General features: G+C 39.3%; 1 non-coding gene across 1 annotated transcript; it reads right to left on the reverse strand.

The window, feature by feature from the left end:
* Window positions 1–3510: 3510 nt before the first annotated feature.
* Window positions 3511–3615, reverse strand: LOC118759066 (U6 spliceosomal RNA). The gene has a single exon (XR_009245871.1). It is a non-coding gene; the product is annotated as a U6 spliceosomal RNA (small nuclear RNA).
* Between the last annotated feature and the right edge of the window lie 5694 nt (window positions 3616–9309).

Genomic DNA, 9309 nt, shown 5'->3' on the forward strand with positions numbered 1-9309 from the left:
TGTTACACAGAAATAACTTGATAATGTTCCATTAAAATCAATATGGAGTTGGGTCCGGCGTGGTGGCCTAACAGCTAAAGTCCTCACCTTGAACGCGCCCCGGGATCCCATATGGGCACTGGTTCTAGTCCTGGCGGCTCCACTTCCCATCCAGCTCCCTGCTTGTGGCCTGGGAAAGCAGTCGAGGACGGCCCAAAGCCTTAGGACCCTGCACCCACGTGTGGGAGACCTGGAAGAGGTTCCCGGTTCCCGGTTCCTGGCACTGGCCCTTGCGGTCACTTTGGGAGTGAATCATCAGATGAAAGATCTTCCTCTCTGTCTCCTCCTCTCTGTATATCTGATTTTGTAATAAAAAAAATAACTCTTTTAAAAAGTCAATATGGAGTTAATGTGTTCCATAAGAGTTTAAATATGACATCTGATAGGATCGTTTTGATTTTCCACAGTTGCTTTTGTATTTATATAGAGAGAAAACGTTTGTGTCTCTTATGTGTACAATTTTTTTTTAAGATTTATTTATTTTATCGCAAAGTCAGATACACAGAGAGGAGGAGAGACAGAGAGGAAGATCTTCCCTCCGATGATGCACTCCCCAAGTGAGCCGCAACGGCCGGTGCTGCGCTGATCCGATGCCGGGAACCAGGAACCTCTTCTGGGTCTCCCACGTGGGTGTAGGATCCCAAGGCTTTGGGCCGTCCTCGACTGCTTTCCCAGGCCACAAGCAGGGAGCTGGATGGGAAGTGGAGCTGCCGGGATTAGAACCGGCGCCTTATGGGATCCTGGGGTGTTCAAGGCGAGGACTTTAGCCGCTAGGCCACGCTGCCGGGCCCTCATGTGTCCAATTTTAAGCGCATGTTGGTACTTCTCCTCCACCTCTTATTCCATCCTGTTCTGTTTAATTTGTGATGGCAAGTTTTCAATTTGCTATGTAATATCAGACTTCCTTCTGCATTAACTAAGGGCTTCCACAAGTAGAAATAAGAAAAAAAAATTCTACAGGTGTTAACTGTTTCTATTTGTCTTTCAATTAGTGAAGTAATTGTTATATATTTTTATTACATGGAACAGTCTTCAGCAACCTTACTTAATGGGGAATTGTTTGAAGGAATAGCTCTACCTTGACATCTGTTTCATTTTGTTCTATATAAAATTGAGCAATCTCATTTCTGTCATCATGTGGGACAGCAACACGGGTACATTATGTTTAGTGATCAAAACAGGAAAACCAACTTTTCCCTTCCTTGACAATATTTCATGATCGAATTCCTGGACGTTTTATTCTCTATTTGGTGATATTTATTTGATTTTTTGGTCAGCATTCTCCCCTTTCTATTATGTAAAACTAGTAACTTGTTCCTTTAACACTAAAAATAGCTTCATGAACTGTATAAACTGGAAGTGGTTCCGCTTGTAGAGGACACACAGACAAAGCATGGTCTATCAAACACTCAAAACACTGGAAATTGAAATGCCATTTGCAGGTATAAAATATATAAATTGGCTAAATTACTCTACTAAAAGTTTGTTGAAATAGTTAATAAAAAATCAAAACGCAGTTATAGCCTGCTTATGTGAAGCTTGCTCCAACTCTGAGGATACAGGCAGAGAAGGAAAAGAAGTAAAAGGAGTTGGCTGAAAATTAAATTCAAAAGAAGTTGCAGTAACCATGCATACGTAGGATTCAGTGCACCTCAAGTCAAGAGCAGGAAAATATGCAATAGTCATACATATCAATAAGAGATTTTGGCAAGAAAAACAACCGTATACAGGGTATGTATAAATATAAATAAGCATACCCAATATCTGAACATCCAAACATGTCACTGCTTACACAGAGATACAGGCTACAACACAAGAAAAGAAGACTTCAGCACCACACTTTCAGCAAAGAAAAGATCATGCAAACAGAACTGTCATTATCAAATAGTTTATCGGAAGACATTTTTATTTAAAATAACATCTTACTAAAGATGTATCTAGAAAGGCACCATTGCCTTCAATACAGTTATGGCTAATATATGCAATCATCAAGAAGGTGTTTTTATATAAAAATGTCACTAACTGGTTAGTATTATTCAAAAGTTTCCCAATGCTATCTTACTCTATGTTATTTTGTCATTTTGTAGAAGTGCCACATGGAGGGAAGATGAGATGCCCCAGTTGACCTAGAAGCCTAGAAACAATATTCAGATGCACGGGTAAGTCTGCTTTTGGTTTAATTCAGCTGCTTTTTTCCATCCATCTCATTAAGACCGAAATGTGACAAGGTAACTATTCCTTCTCTACTTGTTGTAATATATAATACAAAATATTACAGCTAAAAAAGTTGTTTAATGTTACCGAGTGGGTATCAATGTGTTTATGTGTTATGTAGCTTAGCAACCTGAAAAAGGCTTTGGTCTCCAGACTGGGTAGCGCCACTATGAAAGCTAAGCCTGTTGGTCACTTTGTCCTCTTTATCATTAGATAATATTGTCAATATATTGATGCATATCATTTGTAAATTAAATTTTATCAAAATTATGTATGAATCTACAAAAAGCACTTCAGTTAATGGAAAATGCATTTTTTGCTGTTTGCAAATTATTTTTGAGGTTTGTGGGTAACTTTTCAATCATGGACATGTTCTGTGGATTTTTGGAAGACTGTCAGGTTTATAAAATATATAATTTCAATTAATTTTTGCATAGCGATACAGATGGTTTCTTGATTGTTTGAATTTATCCCAAAATTCACAAAAATTTATTTGTGTATACTAAGTATGTCCAGCCTTTTTATTTCTATTAAGATTCCAGTGTTGGTACATTGTAAATAGAGATAAAAGGTGAACAAATTCATCATCTAAATCCAGTCCAAGTTTGGATAAAGCTTTGAAATAGCTTTTTGCCGGTGTGCAGATCTTCGAACCAATGGATAGGGTATCTGAAATTACACATTAAACGTTCAGTGAGGCAAGCATGGAATATTCTTCATAATCTTCCCCATTACCATAGTAAAAGAAAATTAGGTTCCTTAAAGGAGTTATTGTTTTACTCAGTTCGATAATAGAGTTAGTAATATGTTGAAAGTATTTTGAGAAAAACCCTTTGTCTGCAAATAACAGGGTTCCTGGCTCAATTTTCCGGGCTCAAGGTCTTTCTCTTTAGCCAATCCTTTTCTGTGAAAATATGTATATGCTGTATACAATTAACTTCCCTCCTTTGCAAACAGCATGTTGTTAAGGCTGCTTGTTTTATACACTCTTAATCCTTTTATAAGCAAGATTATTTTTGATACATATGAACATTTCTTCACTTGTTGCTTTGGAAACCTTTGGTTTCCCTATATATTGTTTTATCTTTATTTTTTTGTAATGACAATTGTCTCAAATGTGTTTGCTATTCCTTTTCCACTTATTCAACTGCTGTAACATTGAGTTGATACTTTTCCTTGTTTTATAATGGATTTTACATTTCTTTATTAAAAAGTGTGAAACAAGCTCTTCTCAGTCTTTTGGCTAAGATCGAGTGTAAAAGTGTGGGACATTTCAACATTGGGTGGGTCATCATTGAACACAGGTTGTGTCCATTTTCTCTGTATGATGGCAATTTTAACTCACGTATGAACAATACAAACAGAGGACTGCTTGTTGTTGTGCTTTGTTTTGTTTTTATGTAAAAGGTGGAATGCAAGCTGCACAAATTTTAACGTGGTACTAACACACCCCTAGTCTCTAACTTAACAATGGTCGAACTTAAGGTCTTTCCACCTCACAGGGGTACAGAAGTAATATGCATTCAAGAGATGATGAATTTAGGATTTTGTTAGTACTTAGTTTAACTTTATATTACAGAACATTGTTTCCTCCTGAGTTGCTGGATCATGGCGTCAAAGTGCACTCCCAATCACATCACAACCACAGTGATTAAACAACTGATACTCCAGGGTAGAGCTTTAGTAAAACTGTCAAGGTGATGCTTGGGTCACCAGCATCTGTTACTGGCATTGCCTGGTTTTCTACCCAGGTTCTGCTGCTTCAGATACAGATTTCATATTGATGCTCTATAAATGAACAGGTGACAGCTTGAATCCTGAGTTACCTCGGGTTGGAATTCTGTGTTTCTTCCTTCAACTTGGTCCAAATGATGGAGGCGGGTGTTGTTGTTGTGATAAAACAAACTCAGCCACAATGTGCAGCATCGGCACCACATTCCAGAGTGTTGGTTAAGTTTTCAGCAGCTGCCATTTCAAACCAGATCCTTGCTGATATGCCAAGAAAGCATTAGGATGGTGCATGCTTTTGGCTCCATGTCACCCATTTCAGACAGCTTCACAGAGTCCCTGGCTGCTGGCTACTTCCGTGCGAGTCCTGCGTTGCTGCATGGATGTGAGGAGTCGCTAACTGGTGGAAGATATTTCCCCTGCCCACCTCTTTCTCTTACACTCTCTGTCACTCAAACTTTCAAATAAATATATGGGTAAATCTTTAAAAAAAAAAAAAACTGTATCATGGGCGTGACATGGTAGTCTAGTAGCTAAAGTCCTCGCCTTGCAAGCCTCAGGATCCCATATGGGCAATGGTTCTAATCCCGACAGCCCCACTTCCCATCCAGCTCCCTGCTTGTGGCCTGGGAAAGCAGTCTAGGATGGCCCAAAGACTTGGGTTCCTGTCCCCGTGCAGGAGACCAGAAAGAAGCTCCAGTCCCTTGGTTTCAACTCAGCTCAGCTCAGCTCCAGCCATTTAAGCCACTCGGGGAGTGAATCGCCATCTCTGTTTCTCTGTTCTGTGTATATTTAACTTTCCAATAAAAATAAGTCTTTAAAAAAGGCTGTATAGGGGCCTTAGGGCTAGTTCCGCCCCACGGCCATATGCTAAGAGGCGGGGCGAGTTTGGGAGGGATCGGAACCTTGGAACCATGGACCAGAAGACGCTGGGCCACCCCACAGGACTCCGCGTGGTCCTGGGGGCGGCCCAGCCAGGCCGGATCCGAGAACAAGGACTCAGCATGCCAAGACCACCGCCGCAAGGCAGTGAGGGGGTCCTTGGCTATGGGCGGCCAGTGCACCAAATGGTGCCAGGCTCTGCTGGCCGCCTGGCGGGAAGCTTTGGAGTTTTTATTATCAGAAATAGCTGCTTAGGGCCACCCTTAAATAAGGCCAGTCTTTGTGTAGATGAGAGATAATTTTCTGTGTATCCCCAGTAATAGTAACCATAAACACTAGGGCAAGAGTGGGACAGAGACCTGAAGGTTTGAATGAGAGCACCCATAAGAACTATTAGAGCCAGACTGATCCACCAAACAAACCAGGACCCAGAAGCTCGAGAGGACTAGTAGGGAGATAGTGGGCACCTCCTTTGTAGTTTCTTTTAGGATCCCCGCAATCGAGCTTTCGGTCTCTGGAAGATAAACATCAAATGACAGAGGACAGAACAAGTCAATCGACCACCTCAGCTGTGTGTTGACAATGAAAAAATCAGGCAACTGGAGACTATATGATGGACCATGTCAATCAGTGGATTCTCCAATGACCGCATCGTGTCTAGAGTGGTGAGACTGGCAACAATACAGCTCTGTAGAACTATCAAAACCACTTTGCCGGCTCTGCCTTTGGACCGGAGATGGTCTTCCCAATAAACTGATGGACATTTTTGGACAATGGGATGTGGGACTTCTTGCCTGGTGGATGCGCGCAGTGGGGGAATCCCAGCTGAATTTGATCCGTGGTGGTGCAACAAGGTTGAGGAATACATTATGGTGGTGGTGGGGGAGAATCTCAGGGCCTACAGAACTGTGACACATAATGCAATGTAATAAAAAACAAAAACAAAAACAAAAACAAAAAACAAAAATGTAATATGGCAACGGGGTGGGGCGGTCCACCGAGGGGTAGGGTACAGGGAGGGGTTGGGCAAAAAATAAAAAAATGAATAAAGGAAAAAAAAAAAAGGCTGTTTCAAAGCATTTATTTATTTAAGTGAATTAAGATAGGAGTTATTTTATTTAAGAACTATTCAACTGATAAATAAAATAGGAAAAAATTGAACATTTAATTTGGTTTTGTATTCCAAAATCATTGTTTTTTATTATTAATTGAGTTTTTATTTTGAAAATAAGTTAGTTAGGGTCTAAAATGTATTGGTGTTTTGGCTGGTAGCAAAAGGTTAGACCATTGAGAGTTCCTTCTTGTTTCTTCTGTATCTCTTAGTTAGGTAACTTAAAAATAATGTGGAGTCAAGGTTTCATTCTCCTAAGAGTGGTTTTTTATGGAATTTACAGAGTCAGAGTTACAGAGAGTGAGAGAAGAGCAATGGAGTGAGCTCTCCCCTGCTGTTTCTGCCCGCAGATGGCCATGTTGAAGCTGCAGCCAGAAGCTTCCCTGACTCTCCCAGGTACATAGCTTCCCCCCCCCCGCCCCCCAGCCACTGGCATGGACCTGGCTTAAAAAAGCAACAGCCAGAATAGCAACTGGCACCTTATGGGAGACTGGTGTCACCAAGACACCACGAGAGTGTTAGGAAGAGTTTCTATAAGGAGAAAATCCCATTGAGCCAAACTGGCTTCTTGAATTTAAGGATCACACCAATTTTAATTGTACTGAATACCACTGTATCCTTATGCCTTATATATTATGTAAGATCTAAATATATATGTTTGTATATACATATGCTTATATAAATGTATATATTACATAACACATATATCTTTACATATCAAAATATGTATGCTTATTTATATCCTAATAATGATATTATGTGCATATTAATTATAACAATTCAAGTAACCGAAAATGAATGTGAAATTCCTCAAATAACTATGAAAGCCTTACCCTAACACTGTTCTGCTCTGTTCAGTGACGAACTATTTATACGTTTATGAAGTTTGATCACTCCACTTTACTTTTAAGTTAAACAATGACTTTAAATTTCAACAGAGAAAAAGAGCAAATGTCTCAATGAGATGATTTAGAACTCTAGGCAAAAATATACCTGTGATTGAGGTCATCTGTTCAGTCTGTGGCATGATGGAATCGTGGACTTCAAACCTCTCTACTAAAGCATGCCCAGTGGGCATCCATTAGACAAAGTAAGTGGGTAAAAGTTATTTATATACTGGGGGAAGTACATCTTTTTTAAAAAAATATTTATGTATTTGCTTTGGTTTTTAAAGTCAGAGTTGCAGAAATTGGGAAAGACAGATAAGGAGATCTGGTTCACGTCCCAGAAGGCCATAGGGAATGCAGCTGAGCCTGGCTGAAGCCAGGAGCCAAGGCCTCATGCGGTTCCCCATGTGTTTTGCAGGGTCCTAAACCCTTCTGATTCTGCTGTAATACCAGGCCAGTAACAGGTAGTAGGATGCCAAAGGGAGCAGCTAAAGCATGAACTGGGGTCTTTCTGACATGTTGGCGTATGTTAATGCTAGAAGTTAATATGTCTAATACAATGTTAATACCTCTTTGACACTATTTTCATAATCACTGTGTCATGAAAGGATGACTCAAAGATTTGTAAGATTTTTAGTTTAAGTTTAGGGGCTGATGTGGTGGCATAGCACACTAATCTTCTACCTGTGCCACTGGCATTCCGTGTGGGCACTAGCCCAAACCCAAGCCACTTCAATTCACATCCACCACCCTGCTTTAGTGCTTGGTTATCAGGAAAGGATGGCTTGGCCTTGGGCCACTGTGTTGACTTGGGAGACCAGGAGGAAGCTCCTAGCTCCAAGCTTCAAACTGGCCCAGCTCTGGCCATAGTGGAAACCATATGGGGACTGAATCCGTTAATGGAGAATCTCTCTTTTATGCTTTCTTTCTCATGATTCTGACATTCAAGTAAACAAAAAATAATACAGTTTTTTTGAAAAAAATATACAGGCCCAATGTGATAGTCTAATGGTTAAAATCTTTGCCTTGCATCCACCAACAACCCATATGGGCTCCAGTACTTAACGTGGCTGCTCCATTTCCTTTCCAGTGCCCTACTGCCAGCCTGAGAAAACAGTGGAGGACAACCCAAAAGCCTTGAGACTCTGCACCCCTGGGAGACACACAAGAAGCTCCTGGCTCCTGCCTTCAGGTCAGCTCAGCTCCAACCATGAATGGTCAAATGGATGATCTTCTTCTCTGTCTCTCCTTATCTCTGTAAATCTGATTTTCCAATAAAAATATAAATAAATCTTAAAAAATGAAAGGCTAAAGCTAACCCATTTCAAACTTTGATAACAACCCTGAGCACATCTCTATTAATAAAGAACAGGTGCAGGGCAATGCCCTGTTATCTTTTAGCAAAATTCTTTGTGTTAACAGTAATTTCTTCTTTTGCATTAATTTTGATAGCTGTTATCAAAAGTACAGTAAAGATACTTTGGGAAAATTCTGACTACAAAATTTCTGCTATCTGAAAGCCAGAAATTATGGAAAAAAATAGGTGTAAAATATAAATGAAATGAAAACTGACAGAATATGTAATTTACGAAAAGTAATTCCAAAAAAAATACTAGTTTACAAGTGTAACGCTTACATTTTCAACTTCTGTTTTTAAAATGCTTAGCACACAGTACTCTATGTCAAACTAAAAGTTGCAGACATGAAAGTTTAACTGTTCATGTTTAAACCTTCACAATTTTCTGTTACAAAAAGATTTTTCATTTATCTAACATTATTTCTAGTTTTAGTTCAGTTCTTCAACTGAGTTGACTTTCTCAACATTTTTAGCTCTGGAGCTTAAATATCATCCTTTCATAGAAGATTATTTGTATTTGTTATAGGAGGTAAATAGATTTATTTTTTTCATTCGTCACCTTTCTAAAGTACAATCATCTCTGAGAATGAATTTACTGGTTCTATTTGTTTAGAAGTCTCCAGTGACTATCCTGTTTTCCTTTTTTTCAATTACACTTACCTATAATTACATTAATTCCTCTTCTACATGAACGCTTTTTGTTTTTACCTGATTTCTAAAATTATAAACCACTGGAGAGAATGAATTTTTCTGCTCCTGTTCATCTGGGTAACCTACTGGCAATGTGCCTCACATGCAACCAATGATCTTTCACAATCCACAAAAATGCACGTTTTAAAAGAAATGCTTCAAAGTCTGTACCTCACAGGTTCTTTGTCGTTATGCAATTATTGAATCATGTTGCCTCATATCTGAAAGATTTTGCACATAGCATTCTTTTGATATAGATATTATCATCAACCTCTACTTCTCAAAATTTGTTTTATTAAAGAGCTTAACTTGAAAGCAAATAGTTGCTACTACTGCTAATAATAATTATCTGTCAAGAAGTCCAACGCCCATGTCATCATGGAGCCTCTCAGGGTCTTCCT

Source organism: Ochotona princeps, chromosome 7 (assembly GCF_030435755.1).
Source record: "Ochotona princeps isolate mOchPri1 chromosome 7, mOchPri1.hap1, whole genome shotgun sequence".
NCBI classification, from domain to species: Eukaryota; Metazoa; Chordata; class Mammalia; order Lagomorpha; family Ochotonidae; genus Ochotona; species Ochotona princeps.